The sequence below is a fragment of the Ranitomeya imitator genome, chromosome 9 (assembly GCF_032444005.1).
Source record: "Ranitomeya imitator isolate aRanImi1 chromosome 9, aRanImi1.pri, whole genome shotgun sequence".
Lineage (NCBI taxonomy): Eukaryota > Metazoa > Chordata > Amphibia > Anura > Dendrobatidae > Ranitomeya > Ranitomeya imitator.
In genome coordinates, this window is record NC_091290.1 from 66744100 (window position 1) to 66770257 (window position 26158).

Consider the following 26158-nt stretch of genomic DNA (forward strand, 5'->3'; position numbering starts at 1 on the left):
ATGAGGGGCGTTTAAAAATGTATTCAGATTTTAAAAAAATAACTCTGGCTTGCTCATGTTACACATCCTCCCTAATGGTGCCCTCAACAATCTATCTAATCTTTGGTGGTTAGAGAATGCAAGAGGTGAGTAAATTGAGAAATGTATTATTTTAGTAGTTTTTATCCAAGGAAGACCCCCTTTAAAGTTTGATTGGACCACGTTTTCAGCTCCCAGCTTTGGCAATATGCCTTCCTTGGGACATGTCATAACTTATATACGTTCATATACATTTATAAACAGTAAATCATGGTGAGCCTTGTTTAGTCTGGTAAGCAAGAACAGACCATTGACCAGATGTGGGCACGAATTTCCAGACTTCCAGAAGTGTTTTCCAGTTCTGATAAGAGTATGACAGTAGATGACAAGCTTGCAATTTATTACCATCTTTTCAGTTAGCCATTAAAAGGTATCAACCACTGAGGACTCTCAATTCTAAATATTTTTCAAATTGTTCAGACGTTTAGGCAAATGGTTCACTTTGGTAATATTGGGTTTTAGAATAATAATGCCTACATTGCTGATATTCAGAAAATTGGAGAGTAAATATAGCCTGACCATGAGACTGTGTCCTCACCACACTTGGGGTGTATATCTGGAATGTTTGCCCTCCGTGAGCTGTATGTGACTGTCATACTGACTAGCATTGAAGAGTAAGACTTCACTTTTTAGCACGATAAAGAAAAAGGGTATGTCAAATTACTTGGCCTATGTGTGGCGTTCTCATGTGGTGTATGGCTGACGAGGTATGATGTATCTTACAGTGGACAAGCTTTATGTCAGGAGAATAGTCTTTCCTTCTCAAATTACACCCACACAGGAAACTCCACAATACAGTATTTGCACAGTAACCGCCTCTAGGCAGAAGATGATGATGGTGGTAGAAATTGGTGCATTTTAGCCCAGTCATGAAGCAGCCGTAAGAATTTAAAACAGAAGGTAATGGGGCAAATTATTATTCACAAACAGCAGGAAACTGAGGTACAGGATTACGCACACGGTTGATGATTACTGTGTACCTGCAGACAGGCAGATCTTAGTAATGCGATGCAGCTGCAGTGCAGTTTAGCGCAACCTCCACCAGGGGGTGCTGGTGAGGGACGAGAGGCTGCACACTAACAGTGTAGCAACTAGTGTTGAGCTGCCTCCCTAGTGTTCAGGTTCGGTTCGGTTCATCGAACAGGGACGTGTTCGACGAAATGTTCATCGAACGTTCGACGAACACCATCGAACCCCATTGAAACCAATGGCAGGCAAACACAAACACATACAAACACATGGAAAACACATGGAAAACACCTTGAAAGGTGTCCAAAAGCTGACAAACTGCTCAGAAGAAACAGCAAACACATGGAAAAGTCACAACTACATATAGTCATGCGAAAAGAAAAGAGGTGGGGGAGTAAAAGGAGGAGGAGACACAGATATAGGAATGTCATACCCTTCTAAAATCAAGAAAGGCTGGAGTAAAAATCTAAACTCACTCTACCAACACCCAGACGTCTTGACAAAAAAAGAAAAAAAGAAATATCTCTAGGTAGAATGGCGGCGGGTCCATTCAGAACACTTTCCTTAGAAGACGTAGTGGTACCCCCATTGGGAGTTGTGCCCAAAAATGAACCCAATATATTTAGACTAATCCACCATTTGTCATATCCAAGGGGCAGGTCAGTAAACGACAACATCGATGCAGAACCAAGTACAGTACTATGTACTGTACCTCCTTTGACGAGGCAATCAGGCGGGTCAAGAAGTTGGTAAAGGGCACCCTAATGGCCAAAACAGACATTGAGGGGGCGTTCCAGTTACTACCTGTGCCTCCGAATAGTGTCCTCTCATTGGGCTGCTTCTGTGAAGGAGCATACTACATAGATCGCTGATTGCCCATGGGGTGCTCCATATCCTGCTCACTATTTGAGGCATTTAGTTGCTTCCTCGAATGTGTTATCATGGACGTTTGTAAGGCGGCACATATTATCCATTACCTCGACGACTTCTTATGCCTGGGCCCAAAAGATTAGCCACAGTGTGAAAACACGCGGTAGACCACCTGTGAGAAGGAGAGAGCTGGAGGGAGACTGGACACCCCAGAGCCGAGGGGTGAGATTGAGAAAGAAAGAAGGCAGTGTAGCTTGCTTCATGGGTGGGGTACTCTGCTGAGTAGCAGAAATTGCTAGTAGGCCCAAAAGGATTTCCTGGGCCAAATGCCATTAAAAAATAGTACTTAGGTAAACAGGCAGTGTAGCTTGCTTCATGGGTGGGGTACGCTGCTTAGTTGCACCAAATTCTACTAGGCCCAAAATGATTTCCTGGGCTAGATGCCGTTAAAAAATAGTACTTAGGTAAACAGGTGGTGTAGCTTGCTTCATGGGTGGGGTAGGCTGCTGAGTTGCACCAAATTCTACTAGGCCCAAAAGGATTTCCTGGGCTAGATGCCGTTACAAAATAGTAGTTAGGTAAACAGGTGGTGTAGCTTGCTTCATGGGTGAAGTACGCTGCTGAGTAGCACCAAATTCTACTAGGCCCAAAAGGATTTCCTGGGCTAGATGCCGTTACAAAATAGTACTTAGGTAAACAGGCGGTGTAGCTTGCTTCATGGGTGGGGTACTGTGCTGAGTAGCACAAAATGCTATTAGGTACAAAACGATTTCCTGGGTTGGAGGGAGTTAAAAATTAGTAATTAGATTAACAGGCGGTGTAGCTTGCTTCAATGGTGAAGTACGCTGCTGAGTAGCACCAATTTCTACTAGGCCCAAAAGGACTTCCTGGGCTAAATGCCGTTACAAAATAGCAGTTTGGTAAGCAGGCGGTGTAGCTTGCTTCATGGGTGGGGTACGCTGCTGAGTTTCACCAAATTCTACTAGGCCCAAAAGGATTTTCTGGGCTAGATGCCGTTAAAAATAGTAGTTAGGTGTACAGGCGGTATAGCTTACTTCATGGGTGAAGTACGCTGCTGAGTAGCACCAAATTCTACTAGGCCCACAAGGATTTCCTGGGCTAGATGCCGTTAAAAAATAGTAGTTGGGTAAACAGGCGGTGTAGCTTGCTTCATGGGTGAAGTACGCTGCTGAGTAGCACCAAATTCTACTAGGCCCAAAAGGATTTTCTGGGCCAGATGCCGTTAAAAATAGTACTTAGGTAAACAGGCGGTGGGTGGCTGGGCTACTCTGCTGACTAGCAGACACTGAAGCTTTAGAGCAGACCTCTGAATCCCAGGCCATTGTATGAGGAAACAACTCTGCAGACGACCCCACCCACCTGGAATTGACGATGGCAACGTCATGTAAAACTCAGCAAGGGGACTAAATAAAAGAGTCTCCATTTTTTCCAAAAATTCAGCCACAGACACCACTTAAGTGGCATCAATTTCGCCAGCGTTTTGTAAAACGGTTGGTGAGATGATTTTCAAAAATCATCAAGCTTTTAGTCTCCCCAAGATGACACAGAGGTAGAAAAGTCCTTGTGGATCCAGGATTTGTTCATCTTGAAGAACGTTAGTCTGTCTACCTTGTCACTGGACAGCTGCGTGCGCTTATCTGTCAGCACACCACCAGCAGCGCTGAACACACGTTCAGAGAGAACGCTGGCTGCGGGGCACAACAAGATCTCCAAGGCGTGAGTGGCAAGCTCAGGTCATTTTTCAAGATTGGAAGCCCAAAATGAGCAAGGGTCCAGTTCCACAGTCATGGCATCGATGTTAACTTGGAGATACTCTTGTACCATCCTCTCTAGGCGTTGGCTGTGCGTCAGACTTCTTGTCTCCTGTGGCCTTGCAAAGGATGGTCTAAAAAAATCTTGAAACGATTGGAAAAAATTACTGTTACGGTTTGAGTGATGACTCGATAGTCCCATGGTTGGCAAGTTAGAACTCAGAGATTCACTACGTGCACCACTTGTGTTTTGTGGAAAAGGAGATGTTAGATTCTGTAACAGTCTCTGATGATACTCCTGCATGCGTGAATCCCTTTCTATGGCAGGAATTATTTCGCCAAATTTGCTTTTGTACCAGGGATCTAAGAGTGTGGCAACCAAGTAGTCGGCATTACTTCGGATTCTGAGAATCCGAGGGTCTTGTTGCAGGTAGTGCAGCAAGAAGGCACTCATGTGTCTTGTGCATCCAGGAGGACCAAGTCCTTGTTGTCTTGGTGGTGGCGAGGTGAGAATCATGCTTCCTTCATCTGTCCTCTCCCCCAACCTCGCACAATAGAAATTTGTTCAAGGTCTTCCTCATCTGATGAGTCTTCCATGCCCAGCGCCAGTTCGTCCTCCACTTCTTCATCGCCTCCTGCACCTTCCTCAACAGTTTGGCTGCTACCATGCGCCCTCGGTTATCCCTCTCCCCCAGCCTCCAATGCCAGCCGCCTTGGTGCTGCCAACCTTCTTGACCTTGGAGATATGATCCCTTCTGCATACGACTCCTCCTGTTCCTCCTCCTCCTCCTCCTCTCGTTCCACCACCTGACTCCGAACACTGTATAAGGTGTGCTCCAGCATGTAAATCACCGGAATGGTCATGCTGATAATGGCATCGTCAGCACTAAACATCTTCATCGCTATTTCAAACCTGTGCAGAATGGTGCATAGGTCCCTGATCTGAGACCACTCCTGCAGCGTGATTTGCCCCACCTCTTGAACTCGTTGGCCCAGGCTATATGTCATGACATATTGCACCAGGGCTCGTCGGTGCTGCCACAGTCGCTGCAACATGTGCAGAGTTGAATTCCACCGTGTGGGCACATTGCATTTCAGCCGGTGAACTGGCAGGCCCAACGACTTCTGTAGAGATGCAAGTCGTCGAGCTGTGGGATGCGAACTGCGGAAGTAAGCACACAGCGACCGTGCCCTCTGCAGAAGCCCATCTAGTCTGGGATAGTGGGATAAAAATTGCTGGACAACCAGGTTCAAAACGTGAGCCATACAAGGCACGTGTGTGACATTGCCCCGGCGAAGGGCCGCACCCAGGTTTGCAGCATTGTCGCACACAGCCTTCTCTGGCTGCAGGTTGAGTGGAGACAACTATTGATGGAACTCGGTCTCCAAAGCTGACCACAACTCCTAAGCTGTGTGACTCACATTTCCCAGACATTTCAATGTAAACACTGCCTGATGCCGTTGAGCCCTGGTGACAGCATAGTGAGGAGTTGTGCAGGATTCCTTCTGCGCAGTTACAACGCGGGTGGTATTACCAGACAGGCTTTGGGTGCAGGTGGAGGACCGAGAGGCGGTTGAGGAGGCAGAAGCAGTGGAGGAACTTCTAGATACAGAGGATTGACGAGCAACTCGTGGCGATGGCAAGACTTGAACAGCAGCCCCTTCTCCTGATGTCGCCGTAGTTACCCAGTGCCCAGTCACCGACATATAACACCCCTGTCCATGTCTACTCGTCCAAGTGTCTGTGGTAAAATGCACCCTGTGATGCACAGAGTTTCTCAAGGAAGCGGTGATGTTGTGTGCGACATGCTGGTGTAGCGCAGGCACAGCTTTCTTTGAGAAGGAGTGGCAACTGGGCATCTGGTACTGGGGCACTGCGACGGACATAAGGTCTCAAAAATCCTCTGTGTCCACCAGGCGGAAAGGCAGCATTTCTGTTGCCAACAGCTTGCAGATTGAGAAATTCAACCACTTAGCTTTGTCATGGCTAGGAGGAAGTGGTCTTTTACTTGTCTACATCTGAGGGACTGAGGGCTGGCTGCCGTGCTTAGATGGAGTTGAGTAGGGTGTCCCCGGCAAACTGCTGGTCTGTGAGGAAGGTGCAGGCAGAGATGTTATGTTGCCTTGATCAAAATGTGGTGTCGATGTCGGAGAGCGCTCAACACCAGCAGGTGTTTCCACTTGCAAATGTCCTGACAACCTGCCAATCACACTGGCTGTTGTGGGTAAAGAGGTGGAAGGTCTGCATCCAAAACCATGTGCGACTGCTGTCCCCACAGTCACAGAGGATGAAGAGGACACGGATGCACTTGATGGGGCAGACGGTGGTTGACCCGGCCCACTAGTCCGCATTGTAGCACAGTGAGCTTCCCACTGCAACTTATGCCTCATTTCCATGTGACAGTTCATGCATGAAATACTCAAGCTAGTGATTTTTTGGCCTCTACTGAGATTTTGTTGACAAATCTTACAGACAACATGAGTTGGGTCATCCTTTGCGATGTCAAAAAATGCCCAGGCTATGCAAGGCTTAGAGCCCGTGCCACCTGAAGAGCCACCAAGACTTCTGGTCTGAGGCACAGTTGGGGTTGAGGATGCAGTTGTTGACGTGCTTCCAGTACTCCGTCTCTGTCCAGGAAGGCGCACCGTTACCTTGTCGTCAGACTCGTCTCTAGCATCCTCCTCCACCTCCTCTGCTGACCTCATGGACTGGCGGACTGGGGGTTGGCAGTAAGTGGGGTCTACAACCTCTTCATCATCATCCTGTGTGTTCTCACACCCGTCGTCCTCAGAGCCAACCTCTTCCTGCCCCGACCGAAAAGTCAAGTTTTCGTTCCAATCAGGTGTCTCAGTCTCATCATCATCTTCCTCATTGTTTCCACCAACAGGAGTTACAGTTTGGGAACGAGGGTCTACATTATGCTCAGAACCTTCTTCATCTGGGCCTGGATCTGACTCAGAAAGATTCTGGGCATCAGTGCAGATCATTTCCTTGTCTGGTTTCACAGAAGCTCTGGAGCAGACCTCTGATTCCCAGGCTATAGTATGCGTAAACAGCTCTACAGACTCAACCATGTGTGTTACCCCATGCTCAGACGGGCAGCTGGAAACTTGGGAGCTGTGAGAAAGCAAGTGCGATTGGGGTGACAACTCTGAGGACTGGAGTAGTTGTGATGTTGAAGTTGACATGGAGGAGAGCCCACTTGAACGAGCACTTGACATCCGTTCAAGCACCTGCTGTTTTTGTGCCTCATCTGGAATTTTTAGCGTTGCTTGTAGCGATGGTGGTAAGAAAGGGATCATATCAGATTGTCCTTGAAAAGAAGTAGACATCTTACTTTGGCTGGAAGATGGTCTTTCTTCTGCAGATGTTACTGTTGCTTTACCACCTACCCCACGGACACAACCTTTTTTTCCCTTTCCAACACACCTAATCCCCTTTCCACCAGCAGCAGGCCTTTTGCCACTCATTTTAGTGCTTAACCCCTTTACCCCCAAGGGTGGTTTGCACGTCAATGACCAGGCCAATTTTTACAATTCTGACCACTGTCCCTTTATGAGGTTATAACTCCGAAACGCTTCAACGGATCCTGGTGATTCTGACATTGTTTTCTCGTGACATATTGTACTTCATGATAGTGGTAAAATTTCTTTGATAGTACCTGCGTTTATTTGTGAAAAAAACGGAAATTTGGCGAAAATTTCGCAATTTTCAAACTTTGAATTTTTATGCAATTAAATCACAGAGATATGTCACACAAAATACTTAATAAGTAACATTTCCCACATGTCTCCTTTACATCAGCATAATTTTGGAACCAATTTTTTTTTTGTTAGGGAGTTATAAGGGTTAAAAGTTGATCAGCAATTTCTCATTTTTACAACACCATTTTTTTTTAGGGACCACATCTCATTTGAAGTAATTTGGGGGGTCTATATGATAGAAAATGCCCAAGTGTGACACCATTCTAAAAACTGCACCCCTCAAGGTACTCAAAACCACATTCAAGAAGTTTATTAACCCTTCAGGTGTTTAATAGGAATTTTTGGAATGTTTAAATAAAAATGAACATTTAACTTTTTTACACAAAAAATTTACTTCAGCTCCAATTTGTTTTATTTTACCAAGGGTAACAGGAGAAATTGGACCCAAAAAGTTGTTGTCCAATTTGTCCTGAGTACGCTGATACCCCATATGTGGCAGTAAACCACTGTTTGGGCGCATGGGAGAGCTCGGAAGGGAAGGAGCGCTATTTGACTTTTCAATGCAAAATTGACAGGAATTGAGATGGGACGCCATGTTGCGTTTGGAGAGCCACTGATGTGCCTAAACATTGAAACCCCCCACAAGTGACACCATTTTGGAAAGTAGACCCCCTAAAGAACTTATCTGGATGTGTGGTGAGCACTTTGACCCACCAAGTGCTTCACAGAAGTTTATAATGTAGAACCGTAAAAATAAAAAATCATTTTTTCACAAAAATTATATTTTTGCCCCCAATTTTTTATTTTTCCAAGGGTAAGAGAAGAAATTGGACCTCAAAAGTTGTTGTCCAATTTGTCCTGAGTACGCTGATACCCCATATGTGGCAGTAAACCACTGTTTGGGCGCATGGGAGAGCTCGGAAGGGAAGGAGCGCCGTTTGACTTTTCAATGCAAAATTGACAGGAATTGAGATGGGACGCCATGTTGCGTTTGGAGAGCCACTGATGTGCCTAAACATTGAAACCCCCCACAAGTGACACCATTTTGGAAAGTAGACCCCCTAAGGAACTTATCTGGATGTGTGGTGAGCACTTTGACCCACCAAGGGCTTCACAGAAGTTTATAATGCAGAGCCATAAAAATAAAACAAAATTTTTTTCCCACAAAAATTATTTTTTAGCCCCCAGTTTTGTATTTTCCCTAGGGTAACAGGAGAAATTGGACCCCAAAAGTTGTTGTCCAATTTGTCCTGAGTACGCTGATACCCCATATGTGGGGGGGAACCACCGATTGGGCGCATGGGAGGGCTCGGAAGGGAAGGAGCGCCATTTGGAATGCAGACTTAGATGGAATGGTCTGCAGGCGTCACATTGCGTTTGCAGAGCCCCTAATGTACCTAAACAGTAGAAACCCCCCACAAGTGACACCATTTTGGAAAGTATACCCCCTAAGGAACTCATCTTGATGTGTTGTGAGAGCTTTGAACCCCCAAGTATTTCACTACAGTTTATAACGCAGAGCCATGCAAATAAAAAATATTTTTTTTCCACAAAAATTATATTTTAGCCCCCAGTTTTGTATTTTTCCAAGGTTAGCAGGAGAAATTGGACCCTAAATGTTGTTGTCCAATTTGTCCTGAGTACGCTGATACCCGATATGTGGGGGGGAACCACCGTTTGGGCGCATGGGAGGGCTCGGAAGGGAAGAAGCATCATTTGGAATGCAGACTTAGATGGATTGGTCTGCAGGCGTCACATTGCGTTTGCAGAGCCCCTAATGTACCTAAACAGTAGAAACCCCCCACAAGTGACCCCATATTGGAAACTAGACCCCTCAATGAACTTATCTAGATGTGTTGTGAGAACTTTGAACCCCCAAGTGTTTCACTACAGTTTATAACGCAGAGCCGTGAAAATAAAAAATCTTTTTGTTTTCCCACAAAAATTATTTTTTAGCCCCCAGTTTTGTATTTTCCCAAGGGTAACAGGAGAAATTGGTCCACAAAAGTTGTTGTCCAATTTGTCCTGAGTACGCTGATACCCCATATGTTGGGGTAAACCCCTGTTTGGGCACACAGGAGAGCTCGGAAGGGAAGGAGCACTGTTTTACTTTTTCAACGCAGAATTGGCTGGAATTGAGATCGGACGCCATGTCGTGTTTGGAGAGCCCCTGATGTGCCGAAACAGTGGAAACCCCCCAATTATAACTGAAACCCTAATCTAAACACACCCCTAACCCTAATCCCAACGGTAACCCTAACCACACCTCTAACCCAGACACACCCCTAACCCTAATCCCAACCCTATTCCCAACTGTAAATGTAATCTAAACCCTAACCCTAACTTTAGCCCCAACCCTAACTGTAGCCCCAACCCTAACCCTAACCCTAGCCCTAACCCTAGCCCTAACCCTAACCCTAGCCCTAACCCTAGCCCTAACCCTAGCCCTAACCCTAGCCCTAGCCCTAACCCTAGCCCTAACCCTAACCCTAACCCTAGCCCTAACCCTAGCCCTAACCCTAGCCCTAGCCCTAACCCTAGCCCTAACCCTAGCCCTAACCCTAGCCCTAACCCTAACCCTAGCCCTAGCCCTAACCCTAGCCCTAACCCTAGCACTAACCCTAGCCCTAACCCTAGCCTTAGCCCTAACCCTAGCCCTAACCCTAGCCCTAATGGGAAAATGGAAATAAATACCTTTTTTTTTATTTTTCCCTAACTAAGGGGGTGATGAAGGGGGGTTTGATTTACTTTTATAGCGAGTTTTTTAGCGGATTTTTATGATTGGCAGCCGTCACACACTGAAAGACCCTTTTTATTGCAAAAAATATTTTTTGCAATACCATATTTTGAGAGCTATAATTTTTCCATATTTTGGTCCACAGAGTCATGTGAGGTCTTGTTTTTTGCGGGACGAGTTGACGTTTTTATTGAAAACATTTTTGGGCACGTGACATTTTTTGATCGCTTTTTATTCCGATTTTTGTGAGGAAGAATGACCAAAAGCCAGCTATTCATGAATTTCTATTGGGGGAGGCGTTTATACCGTTCCGCGTTTGGTAATATTGATAAATCAGTTTTATTCTTCGGGTCAGTACGATTACAGCGATACCTCATTTATATCATTTTTTTATGGTTTGGCGCTTTTATACGATAAAAACTATTTTACAGAAAAAATAATTATTTTTGCATCGCTTTATTCTCAGGACTATAACTTTTTTATTTTTTTGCTGATGATGCTGTATGGCGGCTCTTTTTTTGCGGGACAATATGACGCTTTCAGCGGTACCATGGTTATTTATATCTGTCCTTTTGATCGCATGTTATTCCACTCTTTGTTCGGCAGTATGATAATAAAGCGTTGTTTTTTGCCTCGTTTTTTTTTTTTTTTTCTTACGGTGTTTACTGAAGGGGTTAACTAGTGGGCCAGTTTTATAGGTCGGGTCGTTACGGACGCGGCGATACTAAATATGTGTACTTTTATTGGGTTTTTTTTTTATTTAGATGAAGAAATGTATTTATGGGAATAATATTTTTTTTTTTTTCATTATTTTGGAATATTTTTTTTTTTTTTTTTTACACATTTGGAAAAAATTTTTTTTACTTTTTTACTTTGTCCCAGGGGGGGACATCACAGATCAGTGATCTGACAGTTTGCACAGCACTCTGTCAGATCACTGATCTGACATGCAGCGCTGCAGGCTTCACAGTGCCTGCTCTGAGCAGGCTCTGTGAAGCCACCTCCCTCCCTGCAGGACCCGGATCCGCGGCCATCTTGGATCCGGGGATGGAGGGAGCAGGGAGGGAGGTGAGACCCACGCGTTGCTCCGGGGGTCTCAGGGAAGCCCGCAGGGAGCCCCCTCCCTGCGCGGTGCTTCCCTGCACCGCCGGCACATCGCGATCATCTTTGATCGCGGTGTGCCAGGGGTTAATGTGCCGGGGGCGGTCCGTGACCGCTCCTGGCACATAGTGCCGGATGTCAGCTGCGATAAGCAGCTGACACCCGGCCGCGATCGGCCGCGCTCCCCACGTGAGCGCGGCCGATCGGCTATGACGTACTATCCCGTCCAGGGTCAGATAAGCCCAGGGCACCTCGACGGGATAGTACGTCTAAGGTCACAGAGGGGTTAACTAATTGGCAACTCTGCATCTGTAGTTGTTGGCACAACAACCGATGGATGAAAACCGAGCAGAACTGAGTGGTCAAACTGTGGTACCAGGCCCAAAACTAATAACTGGATTACATGCAGTGAAAATTGAGATACACAGGCGGTGTAGTTAGTTTCAAAGGCGGGCTACTCTGCTGTCGCGCAGACACTACTCCTAGGCCCAAAACTAATAACTGGATTAGATGCAGTGAAAATTGAGATACACAGGCGGTGTAGTTAGTTTCACAAGCGGGCTACTCTGCTGACGTGCAGACACTGCTCCTAGGCCCAAAACTATTAACTGGATTAGATGCAGTAAAAATAGAGGTGCAAAGATGGTGTAGTTAGTTTCACAGGCGGGCTACTTTGCTGACATGCAGACACTTCTCCTAGGCCCTAAACTATTAACAGGATTAGATGCAGTGAAAATTGAGATACACAGGCGGTGTAGTTAGTTTCACAGGCGGGCTACTCTGCTGACGTGCAGACACTGCTCCTAGGCCCAAAACTAATAACTGGATTAGATGCATGAAAATTGACATGCACAGGCGGTGTAGTTAGTTTCACAGGCAGGCTACTCTGCTGACGTGCAGACACTGCTCCTTGGCCCAAAGCTAATAACTGTATTAGATGCACTGAAAATTAAGATACACAGGCGGTATAGTTAGTTTCACAGGCGAGCTACTCTGCTGACGTGCAGACACTGCTCCTAGGCCCTAAACTATTAACTGGATTAGATGCAGTGAAAATTGAGATACACAGGCGGTGTAGTTAGTTTCATAGGCGGGCTACTCTGCTGACGTGCAGACACTGCTCCTAGGCCCAAAACTAATAGCTGGATTAGATGCAGTGAAAATCGAGATACATAGGTGGTGTAGTTAGTTTCACAGGCGGGCTACTCTGCTGACGTGCAGACACTGCTCCTAGGCCCAAAACTAATAACTGGATTGGATGCAGTGAAAATTGAGATACACAGGCGGTGTAGTTAGTTTCACAGGCGGGCTACTCTGCTGACGAGCAGACACTGCTCCTAGGCCCAAAACTATTAACTGGGTTAGATACAGTAAAAATTGAGATACACAGGCGGTGTAGCTAGCTTCACAGGCGGGCTACTCAGATGACTATCAGACAATGCTACTAGCCCAAAAGGATTGGTTGAGCTAGATTACACCAAATGCTGTGACAAACACTTGGACAGCACTGGCACAGACCTGCCTGGCAAATAGTGCTATAAACTGCTGTACACTACCCTGAAAAGGGCTGATATTACAACTAGTCCCCACTCCTCCCGACTCCCTAAACCTATCTGTCTGACAATTCGCTCCAAAAAACACTCTTAGTCTGTATAGCGCCCACAGCAGCAGCGGTGCCGTCTAACACTAAGCTGCAGCAGTGAGGAAATGGTGGCGACGGGGCAAATGGCTGGTTCTTATAGGGCAAGGAGGACATGTGACATACACAGCAATGACACATGCCCTTGCTTGTGTGCATCACATGCACATTGCTCTGTGTGTGCGCGCACTGCTGACGGGCTGAGAGACTGCACCGCCCCTCTGTAAATGCGGTAAAGAAAAAAAATTGAGATCGGTGTTATTTCGGCACAGATCTATCCTTTTAATGTGCAAATCAAGCTAGACTTTTGGTGAGCGAACAGTTATCGAACAGAAACTCGAGCAGCCGAATTTTAAGCAAATTATTCGGGTTCGTCGAATGACTCGAACACCGCCCAAAGCAGCTCGAATTTGAAATTGGCTAACAGTTCGACTTGAACACCGCTCATCTCTAGTAGCAACACTGAGCAGCCACACAGGTGCCACAGATAACGAAAGAGTGGTCAGACGAGCAGAGTCAGAAACTGTCAGGAGCAGAGGTACCAGAGGTCACAGCATGCAGGAAGTCAGAGACAAGCCAGAAGTCAGAGCTAAAAGGGAACACGGTATTCAAAGCATGAGACATAAGACAAAGTTGGGGTACAAGCCAGAAGTAAAAGTCGGTTGGGGAACGAGATATCAGAGACGGAAAGCAAGAGGTGGGGTTCCGAGATCAGGCCGAGTCATACACTGTACGGAAAACCACCAGACAAACACTACATCAGGGATAGGGAGCGGGTCTCACACAGATATGGGAAGTCAGAGGCAGAAGGATCACCAGGGTATATGGGTCAGCTGCTGTAGCCTGGATGCATGAATTGTCACTGACACTTGCCAGCAGACTGCAAGGACTAAAAAAGCCCAGACAGCTCCAAAGCGAGGCAAAGGGTGTTAACCCCCGCATAACCAGCCCATAGTTGGAATAATAAAAAATAAACTCTGGACTGGATCATGACAGTACCCCCTTATTAATGGGGGGCCACAGGACCCCCCAGGCTTCCCTGGACAATGAGCGTGAAGAGCCGACGTGGAAAGACACCACAATATCTGCTCCAAAAACTGATTGGTCCTTTCAGTCTGACTCAGGATGGTAGGTCGATGAAAAGGTCAGACTGATACCCAGCATTTTACAAAGAGGCCTCCAGAATTTTGCCACAAATTGCACCCCTCTATCAGACACCACACTGACAGACATACCATGCAATCGGACCACATGCTCAATGAAAAGTTTTGATAGAATCTCAGCATTAGGAAGGCTCGCCAATGGTACAAAATGCGCCTGTTTACTGAACTTATCAACAACTACCCAGATCAAGGTTCTGCCATTAGAGGGAGGAAGATCGGTGATAAAATCCATGGACAGATGAGTCCATGGTCTATCTGGAATTCGCAGTGGCACCAATCCCTGGCTGGCCAGTTACGGGGGATTTTTGCACGGGCACAAGTTTCACAGGAGAATACAAACCCAGTGACATGAGAAGCCAACGAGGGCCACCAAAACAGCCTAGAGATGGCTTTATGCATAGCCGAGATTCAAGAATGTCCAACCAGAGCCGAGTCATGGAACTCCCAAAGCACCCTTAATCGAAACTGAACAGCCACAAAGAGCTAATTATCAGGTATGAACGTAGGAGAAAGAGATTGGGCCTCATGAATCTCTCATTCCAAAGCCAAGGACCCAGCAGCCATCATCATTCCGCATTGAAGAATGGAGAATGGAGGCTCAGGAGGTGATATTGGATCTAGGCTATGAGATAAAGAATCAGCCTTAACATTCTTGGACCCTGGTCTGAAAGTAATAGAAAACTGAAATTGGGAAAAAAAGTGACCACCTTGCCTGTCTCAGAGTAAAACGTTTGGTGGACTCGATGTAAGACAGGTTCTTGTGATCCGTAATGACAGTGATACGATGGACTGCCCCCTCCAAAAAATGCCTCCATTCTTCGAACGCCAATTTAATGGCCAATAGTTCCCAGCTAACCACATCATAATTCCTCTCAGCAGAGGAAAATTTTTTTGAAAAGAAGGCACAGGGTCTTAAAATAGTCAACGTGGTGGCCCCTGAGACAACACAGCCCTGCTCCCACCTCCGAGGCATCCACCTCTACAATAAATGGTTTAGACAAATCAGGTTGAACTAATACAGGGGCAGTCTTAAAACACTTCTTCAAGGAAGAAAATGCCGCCACAGCTGGAGCTATCCAGTTCTTGACATCAGCTCCATTATGAGTTAAATACGTGAGGGGATTGACCACCTGAGAATACCCCTTAATGAATTTTTTATAATAATTAGCGAAACCCAGAAATTCTGAAGACCCTAGAGATCTCTGGGTTGCACTCAATTCACAATAGCCTGTACCTTCCTAGGGTCGATGCAAAACCCCTCAGCAGAGACAAAATGACCCCAAGAAAGGACAATTCTTGAGCAAAAAATGAACACTTTTCCGGTTTAGCAAATAGTGAGTTCTCCCTAAGCCTCTGAAGAACCGCCCGGATGTGGACCATGTAACTCTGTTTATCAGAAGAATATATGAGGATATCATCCAAATAAACTACCTTGAAACGCCCAATAAAATCAGAGAAAACATGATTAATGAAATTATGGAACACTGCTGGCACGTTAGTCAGGCCAAAGGGCATAACCAAATGTTCTAACAAGCCCTTAGAGGTGAGAAATGCAGTTTTCCACTCATCCCCCTCACGCACACAGATCAGATTGTATGCTCCCCTGAGGTCCAACTTAGAGAATCACCTGGCATCTGACAATTGATTGTAAAAATCAGGTATAAATGGGAGGTGATAAGCGTTTCTTATAGTGATTTTATTCAGTTCTCAAAAATCGAGCTTTGGGCATAAACCACCATCCTTTTTCTTCACAAAAAAGAACCTCGCCGCCATGGGAGAGACAAGTGGACGAATGTGCCCTTTACAAAGGCTATCAGAGATATACTCCTTTATAGCAGCCCACTCAGGGCTGGAAAGGTACAAACGGGCTTGGGCAATTTGGCACTGGGAACCAGATCAACAGCACAATTGAATGGGCGGTGTGGTGGTAGAACCTCAGCCTCCTTTTCAGAGAACACATCCTCAAAGTCCTTCAGGTACTCCGGAATACCCTCCAGACTGACGGATGACAAAAGTACAGTAGTGAGGCAATTTTTACTACAATTAGGACCCCATTTAACAATGTCCTGTGATTCCCAGTTTATCACAGGATTATGTAATTGTAGCCAGGGAAACCGCAACACCAGTCCCGCAGGCAGATTGTTCATAACAAAGCATGAAATATGTTCCTGGAGGAACTCCTCAGAAACACATTTGATGACATTCTTAGCCAGTGGTGTTTTGCCAATGGCAACAACATGAATAGGAGTCTCCAGCCTAACTGTCCCTAACTTACACTTGAACACCAAGTTCATGGACGACCCGCAATCCACGAAGACAGAAGTAGGCGTGGAGCCACTCCCACAGCAAAGTTCCACTTCCAACAAAATTTTTGATAATGCAGAAAAAGGTACCTGAGAGTCTGAGTGACTTCCATGACATGCTTGGTAGTCGGTGGACAGGAGTGGCAGTTCTTTTTCCAATGTCCGGAATCTCTGCAATAAAAACACAGCTTTCCTACACGTCACCATCTCCTCTCCTTCTCCTCAAGGTTGGTGGCCCCAACCTCCATAGGTTCAGACAGAGGCAAAACAACAGAACCAGCAGGGAGCAACGGAACCTCTCGCTGTGTAACACCTCTCTCACGCAGCCTCCGATCCATAGGGATAGCCTGAGTCATAACTTCCTCCAATGAGCTGGGAGGTGGATGGAGAGCCAGATCGTCCTTCAGGTAATCCGATAGTCCACTTCTGAACTGACATCTCAGGGTGGAGTCATCCCAGGACACCTCAGTGAACCATCAAAGGAATTCGGAACTGTACCACTCAGCTGAGCACTTTCCCTTAACCCGACCCATAATAGTATCCTCTGCCAACCTGACATGTTCTGGTTTGTCATAGATAAGTCCTAGGGCCTCAAAAAACCTATCTACCAACATCCGTTCTGGAGCAGTAAGGGGCAGCGAGAAAGCCCAAAATTGGGGACCCACCCTAAGTAAGGAGATAATATTCGCTACCTGCTGAGTCTCATTCCCAGATGATCAGGGTCTAAGAGAAAACAATAATTTACAATTCTCCCTGAACGTTCAAAATTTATCTTTTTCACCAGAAAAGATATCAGGAAGCTTAACTGAGGGTTTGGGAGAGTGCAAAACAACATTTACTGAATCACGAGGTCGACTAACAGCATGATAGGTGGTTCCATGCACGGTCTTAACGGTCTCTGTCATCTTTTTTCTTAAGTGAATATGAGGCAAGGGTCTGATGTTCCACGAAAAAGCCTGCAATACTACATCAGGGAGAGGGAATGGGTCTCACACAAATATGGGAAGTCAGAGGCAGAAGGATGACCAGGGTATATGAGTCAGCTGCTCTACACTGGAAGCATGAACTATCACTGATGCTGGCCAGCAGACTGCAGAGGACTGAAAAAGCCCTGCCAGCTCCAAAGCGAGGCAGAGGGTTTTAACTCCTGCATGACCAGTCCAGAGACATAATAACAGAAAACAAACTCCGGACTGGATCATGACAACTAACGTCTTGTTTTATTAAGTCTGAATATCTCTTCTTCATCACTGTGCTCTGTTTCTTCCCTGATGTATTTCTTCCTCCTGGAGGTGCAATGGTAGTCGTCCTCATATGAAGACTATTAAGACCACTTATGTCAGTCCCTCTTTTTAGGCTTCCTCTTCTCAAGATGTCCGACCACCAACTGCCACTTCAAATAGTTTACTATCTCACAGGACTTGGCTCCTCCCCTTCAATGTGATTGTAGAGCTGCAGTCATTGGCTGACTGCCCTGAGGCATTTTTCCAGAGCCTTCTGCATATTAAAACAGAGTTGGGTCACCTGATGAAGCCTGTGAGGAGACAATTAACCCTTCTTGTGCTGCCTATCAGCAGGTCTCAGAATGTATTTAAAATGCACAGTCCACATAAAAATTCACAGCATTTATATGAAAACACACTATATATCCAGTATCCCATAGAAATGTCCACTTTATGGGATACCACATGTCTCCCCTCTTGAAGTGTGTTGTCCCCAACACATCTGCACCTGTAAAACAAAATAAGACAGCATACAGGTATACAGTACTTATTCAGTTCAAAAGGTTGCTTAAAATATTCTTGGTTTTCTGAATACCTGTGAAGAAACCTAAAGTTATGCAACATCTGTATGCAAAGGTAAAAGTTTTAGGCTAAGTGGGGCCCTAGGCAAAGTTTAAAATGGGGCCCCAAATGCTAACATATTGCATATCACAAAGAAGCATTTCGGTTGTACTTACATGCGCTGAGTTCAGGCCGCTAAACGAGTGTGATCGACAATACTGAAGTTGTTGGACGTTTGTTTCCCGGCCTCTTTCCACCGTCTGAGAAAGAATGATGGGGACAGAACAATCACTAATAGATCACTAAAAGATCACCATACAGCATCATGTTATCAGCAGCACATCTACAGTTTACACCGGCAATGTGCTGCTGAGAACAAGGATTTTTATTCCGGCATAAACAATCCAATCACCCAATGAATATGCTGCATTTTGCTTGTTTGGTAAAATACCCCCCATACTCCTCCATATATTATAATGTGCACCACAGTCCTCCATATTGTAAAATGTATAATATACTCCTCATAATACTCCATATAGTATTATACACTTCCCATAGTCCTCTATATAGTATAATACACTCCTCATAGTCCTCCATATATTAAAATATACTCCTCAGTCCGGCATATAGCATAATACACTCCTCACAGTGCTCCATAAAGTATAATGCACTGCCACAGTCATCCATGTAGTACAATTCCCTTCCCATAGTATAATGCACCCCATAGTTCTTCATGTAGTATAACGTATTCCCCATAGTCCTTGATACAGTATAATGCAGCCCACATATAGTATAATGCAGCCACCACCCCACAGAGTACAATGCAGCCACTCCACAGAGTACAATGCAGCCCCCCCCACAGAGTATAATGTAACCTCCCTATAGAATATAATGCAGCCCCCCACAGTAGTATACAGCAGAGCCCACAGTAGTATACAGCACTGCCCACAGTAATATATAACACAACCCACAGTAGTATACAGCAGAGCCCACAGAAGTATACTGCACTGCCCACAGTAGTATACAGCAGAGCCCACAGTAGTATACAGCATAGCCCACAGTAATATATAACACAACCCACAGTAGTATACAGCAGAGCCCACAGAAGTATACTGCACTGCCCACAGTAGTATACAGCAGAGCCCACAGTAGTATACAGCATAGCCCACAGTAATATATAACACAACCCACAGTAGTATACAGCAGAGCCCACAGAAGTATACTGCACTGCCCACAGTAGTATACAGCAGAGCCCACAGTAGTATACAGCATAGCCCACAGTAGTATACAGCAGAGCCCACAGTAGTATACAGCACTGCCCACAGTAGTATACAGCAGAGCCCACAGTAGTATACAGCAGAGCCCACAGTAGTATACAGCAGAGCACACAGGAGTATACAGCACAGCTCACATCCCCCCTTCCCTCCCCGCCTCTCTCCTCCCGAGAAAGGCCGCACAGTCCATTAAAAAAAAACAAAAAAAACACAAGCTCCTTACCTCTCCCCGAGCCCACGCTGCTCCCTGCTCCTGTGTCGGCGGCTGCCGCCGCACTACCTGGGTCACAGTAAGTGCGCGCGCACCCGCTGTGTCAGAGGCAGAGCGGGGAATGATGGGAGAGGGAGCGTCAGGTGACGCTCTCTCCTCCATCATTGCTTTGAACTGTACCGGCAGACGCCGGTATAGTTCAATGCGGCGGGGGAGTCTGCGCTGCCTCACAGGGGCCCCATAGCGGCTGCGTGACTTGCAGCTGGCTGGGGGCCCCTGGGGGAGTGGGGGCCCCAGGCAGCTGCCTGGTCTGCCTGCCCCTAACGCCGGCCCTGGGTAAAACAACATGTAAAGGTGATAAAAGAATCATTTTTTGTCCTGAAGTAGGTCCTTGCAGTAACAACCCACACTAAGTGGGGAATGGGATAACAGCTAACCTGTTTTAATTTCTTTGCTTCGTCCCCAGTTGCATTCGGGGCACGAACACAATAAATAAACTTTCTGCACCAGCTGTTTTTGAGAGGGCTAAGAAACAATAATAAGGCTCTCATAAGCCAAGTCTCTATTATTACGTAGTGCAAATCCATCTCTATCAGAGCCACACATGCAAAGTCTCTCCAATTTAGATAAGTAGTGAGCAACTAGTCCCGGTAATGAGAGGATAAGTGTCCCTTGGTCATTCGTTTGAAACTCCATAAAGCAGGCACATCCCCTTTTTCTTGGGTGGATGTAGGAACTATGTCAGAATCCTCTAACGGAGAATGAGGCACTGGCAGCATAAACTGAAGACAAAGCACATGAAGCCAAACAAACAGTGTGTTGGGGGTTCTGGAAATCTCTTCTGGTGCAATAGGGTTAGAAACTGGCAGGACTGGAACTTCCAGGGGTATGCAAGTCTTGATCTGGCTATGATGGACCACCTTTTCTTGTTGAGTGTCCTCTCTGACAATTTTATACACTTCCACCCCTGGGAACAGGATACTGGTGATGACATAAGGGTATGATTCCCACTGGCCATCCAGTTTGTGGAAGCGGTGGTTCTTTTTAGCCCAGACTCTCTCTCCTACTTGTAAGGGTTTCACCTTGGCCCTTGCATTGAAATCATCCTCCTGCCTTTGGCGGACAGCTTTCATTCGGTCTTCTACAATTTCGTTAGCTTCTTGTAGACATCTTCGGTGGTCCACCACCCAACCTGACTGTGTTAGGGAATTAGAATGATCTTCCACTTGAATATTTAGCTGAAAGTCTGCAGGCAGTTTCCCTGAACGGCCAAACATCAGGTAATATGGAGTGTAACCGGTGAAGCAGTGGGTGGTGTTGTTATACAGGTAAGTTAACTCTTGGAGCAACTCAAGCCATTCTTGTCTTTTTTTGGCTGGAACTTTTTTTTAACATGTCAATCAAAGTTTTATTCATGCTTTCACATAGTCCATTGCATTGAGGATGGTATGCAGTTGTGCAAAGTTTCTTGCAGCCATAGAGTGTACACAGTTCTTGGAATAACTCTGACTCAAATGCAGGACCTTGATCTGTCAGGATCTGCTCGGGGTATCCATAAGGCCTTACAAAATGTTTCCAAAATACTGTGGCTATGGTCGAGGCAGTCTGTTCTCTGACAGGCACAGCCACAACGAATTTAGTGTAGTGATCGATAATGGTCAGAGCATAGAGGTATCCAGTACAACTGGCTTGCAATTTCACATGATCAAGGGCAACGAGCTCCAGAGGATGGTGAGTTTCAATAGGGTGCAGCTGGACTCTTTGGTCCATACCTTCTCGGCTACTTAGAGTACATGAAACACATTCTCTGTACCATTTCTCATTGTCTTGGTGCATTCCTATCCAATAGAAACATTCTCTTATGGTCATCTTAGTCTTTTGGCAGCCAAAGTGTCCTGGTTGTGATAGGCCTCTAGGATGAGGCTTGCTTCTTTTCTGGGCACGAGTACTTGAACCACTCTCTATGTGTTATCCCACAATACGGCCATTTTTATGGGATACCGGATATATAGTGCACTAGCTGAAGAGCCCGGCGTTGCCTGGGCATAGTAAATATCTGTGATTAGTTATAGCACCTCACTTCTCTTATTTTCCCATCAGGCCTCTCATTTTCCCCCACACATCTCTCATTTTCTCCCTTACACCTCTCATTTTCCCCCTCACTCCTCTTATTTTCCCCCTCACTCCTCTCATTCCCCCCTAACACTTGTCATTTCGACCTCACATCTGGCAATTTCCGATCACTCTACTATTTTTCCTCACTCCTCTCATTTTGCACTCACACCATTTCATTTTCACCTCACACCCCTCATTTTCACCTCACACCTCTCATTTTCCCCTCAGTATATACATGTTTGTCATCTACCTTATATATAGTATATACCTGCATGTCATCTCTTCTGTATATACTATATACCAGTATGTCATCTCCTCCTATATACAGTATAGTATATACCTGTATGTCATCTCCTGTATGTTGTATATACCTGTATGTCATCTCCCCTGTATATAGTATATACCTGCTGTATGTCATCTCCTCCTCTATATACCAATGTGTCATCTCCTCTTTTATACAGTATATACCTGTATGCCATCTCCTCCTGTATATAGTATATACCTGTAAGTCATCTCCTCCTGTATATAGTATATACCTGTGTGTCATCTGCTCCTGTATATAGTATATACCTGTGTGTCGTCTCCTCCTGTATATAGTATGTACGTGTATGTCATCTCCTCCTGTATATAGTATATACCTGTGTGTCACCTCCTCCTGTATATAGTATATACCTGTGCGTCATCTGCTCCTGTATATAGTATATATCCATGTGCCATCTCCTCCTGTATATAGTATATACCTGTGTGTCATCTCCTCCTGTATATAGTATATATCTGTGTGTCATCTCCTCCTGTATACAGTATGTACCTGTATGTCATCTCCTCCTGTATATATTATATACCTGTGTGTCATCTCCCCTGTATATAGTATATACCTGTGCATCATCTCCCCTGTATATAGAATATACCTGTGTGTCATCGCCCCTGTATATAGTATATACCAGTGTGTCATTTCCTCATGTATATAGTATATACCTGTATGTCATCTCCTCCTGTATATAGTATATACCTGTGTGTCATCTCCCCTGTATATAGTATATATGTGTGTGTCTTCTCCCCTGTAAATAGTATATACCTGTGTGTCATCTCCTTCTGTATATAGTATATACCAGTGTGTCATCTCCTCCTGTATATAGTGTACACCTGTGTGTCATCTCCCCTGTATATAGTATATACCTGTGTGTCATCTCCCTTGTATATAGTATATACCTGTGTGTCATCTCCCCTGTATATAGTATGTACCTGTATGTCATCTCCCCTGTATATAGTTTATACCTGTGTGCCATCTCCCCTGTATATAGTATATATGTGTGTATCATTTCCTCCTGTATATAGTATATACCTGTGTGTCATCTCCTCCTGTATATAGTATGTACCTGTATGTCATCTCCTCCTGTATTAGACCTCGTTCACATGTTATTTGCTCAGTATTTTTTACCTCAGTATTTGTAAGCTAAATTGGCAGCCTGATAAATCCCCAGCCAACAGGAAGCCCTCTCCCTTGGCAGTATATATTAGCTCACACATACATATAATAGACAGGTCATGTGACTGACAGCTGCCGTGTTTCCTATATGGTACAGTTGTTGCTCTTGTAGTTTGTCTGCTTATTAATCAGATTTTTATTTTTGAAGGATATTACCAGACTTGTGTGTGTTTTAGGGCGAGTTTCATGTGTCAAGTTGTGTGTGTTGAGTTGCATGTGGCGACATGCATGTAGCAACTTTTTGTGTGTCGAGTTGCATGTGACAGGTTAGTGTAGCAAGTTGTGTGCAGCAAGTTTTGCGCATGGCGAGTTTTGCACGTGGCGAGTTTTATGTGTGGTGCGTTTTGAGTATGTGCAAGTTTTGTATGAGGCAACTTTTGCATGTGTTGCAACTTTTGTGCATGTGGCAATTTTTCCACGTGTGCAAGTTATGCATGTGGCGAGTTTTCCATGAGGTGAGTTTTGCACGTGTGGCGAGTTTTGCGTGAGCCTAGTTTTGCATGTGGCGAGTTTTGCGCGTGGCGAGTTTTGAGCGGTGACTTTTGTGTATCGACTTTTATTTGGCGAGGTTGGTGTATGTGTGGTGAAATGTGTGCTGAGGGTGGTATATGTGTTCAAGCACGTGGTAGTGTGTGGCGAATTTTGTGTGTGTGTTCATATCCTCGTATGTGGTGAGTAACCCATGTTGGGGCCCCACCTTAGCAATTTTACGGTATATACTCTTTGGCGCCATCGCTCTCACTTTTTAAGTCCCCCTTGTTCACATCTGGCAGCTGTCAATTTGCCTCCAACACTTTTCTTTTCACTTTTTCCCCATTATGCAGATAGGGGCAAAATTGTTTGGTGAATTTGAACGCGCGGGGTTAAAATTTTGCCTCACAACATAGCCTATGACGCTCTCGGGGTCCAGACGTGTGACTGTGCAAAATTTTGTGGCTGTAGCTGCGACGGTGCAAATGCCAATCCCGGACATACACACACACATTCAGCTTTATATATTAGACTAGCTGAAGAGCCCGGCGTTGCCTGGGCATAGTAAATATCTGTGGTTAGTTATAGCACCTTACTTCTCTTATTTTCCCATCACACCCCTCATTTTCCCCCTCACATCTCTCATTTTCTCCCTTACACCTCTCATTTCCCCCCCCACTCCTCTTATTTTCCCCCTCACTCCTCTCATTCCCCCCTAACACTTAATAATAATAATAATAATAATAATAATCTTTATTTTTATATAGCGCTAACATATTCCGCAGCGCTTTACAGTTTGCACACATTATCATCACTGTCCCCGATGGGACAGGACCCAGGACCCCAGCGCTGCAAGGCTGCAGTGCTATCCACTGCGCCACCGTGCTGCCCAACACTTGTCATTTTGACCTCACATCTGTCATTTTCCGATCACTCTACTATTTCCCCTCACTCTTCTCATTTTGCACTCACACCTTTTCATTTTCACCTCACACACCCCTCATTTTCACCTCACACCTCTCATTTTCCCCTCAATATATACAGTACAGACCAAAAGTTTGGACACACTTTCTCATTTCAAGATTTTTCTGTATTTTCATAACTATGAAAATTGTAAATTCACACTGAAGGCAACAAAACAATGAATGAACACATGTGGAATGATATACTTAACAAAAAAGTGTGAAACAACTGAAAATATGTCTTATATTCTAGGTTCTTCAAAGTAGCCACCTTTTGCTTTGATGACTGCTTTGCACACTCTTAGCATTCTCTTGATCAGCTTCAAGAGGTAGTCACCAGAAATGGTCTTCCAACAATCTTGAAGGAGTTCCCAGAGATGCTTTGCACTTGTTGGCCCTTTTGCATTCACTCACCCCAAACCATCTCAATTGGGTTCAGGTCTGGTGACTGTGGAGGCTAGGTCATCTGGCGTAGCACCCCATCGCTCTTCTTCTTGGTCAAATAGCCCTTACACAGCCTGGAGGTGTGATTGGGGCCATTGTCCTGTTGAAAAATAAATGATGGTCCAACTAAACGCAAACCAGATGGAATAGCATGCCGCTGCAAGATGATGTGGTAGCCATGCTGGTTCAGTATGCCTTCAATTTTGAATAAATCCCCAACAGTGTCACCAGCAAAGCACCCCCACACCATCACACCTCCTCCTCCATGCTTCATGGTGAGAACCAGACATGTAGAGTCCATCCGTTCTCCTTTACTGTGTCGCACAAAGACACGGAGGTTGGAACCAAAGACCTGAAATCTGGACTCATCAGAACAAAGCACAGATGTGAACTGGTCTAATGTCCATTCCTTGTGTTCTGTAGCCCAAACAAGTCTCTTCTGCTTGTTGCCTGTCCTTAGCAGTGGTTTCCGAGCAGCTATTTTACCATGAAGGCCCGCTGCACAAAGTCTCCTGTTAACAGTTGTAGAGATGTGTCTGCTGCTAGAACTCTGTGTGGCATTGACCTGGTCTCTAATCTGAGCTGCTGTTAACATGCGATTTCTGAGGCTGGTGACTCGGATAAACCTATCCTCAGAAGCAGAGGTGACTCTTAGTCTTCCTTTCCTGGGGCAGTCCTCATGTGAGCCAATTTCTTTATAGCGCTTGATGGTTTTTGCAACTGCACTTGGGGACACTTTCAAAGTTTTCCAATTTTTCGGACTGACTAACCTTCATTTCTTAAAGTAATAATGGCCACTCATTTTTCTTTACTTAGCTGCTTTTTTCTTGCCATAATACAAATTCTAACAGTCTATTCAGTAGGACTATCAGCTGTGTATCCACCAGACTTCTGCTCAACACAACTGAAGATCCCAACCCCATTTATAAGGCAAGAAATCCCACTTGTTAAACCTGACAGGGCACACCTGTGAAGTGAAAATCATTTCCGGTGACTACCTCTTGAAGCTCTTCAAGAGAATGCCAAGAGTGTGCAAAGCAGTCATCAAAGCAAAAGGTGGCTACTTTGAAGAAC

At 45.3% G+C, this 26158-nt stretch overlaps 1 protein-coding gene across 1 annotated transcript in view; it reads left to right on the forward strand.

Moving 5' to 3' along the window:
* BBOX1 (gamma-butyrobetaine hydroxylase 1) overlaps nt 1-26158 on the forward strand; it is a 458160-nt gene that overhangs the window by 137024 nt on the left and 294978 nt on the right. The window lies entirely within an intron of this gene.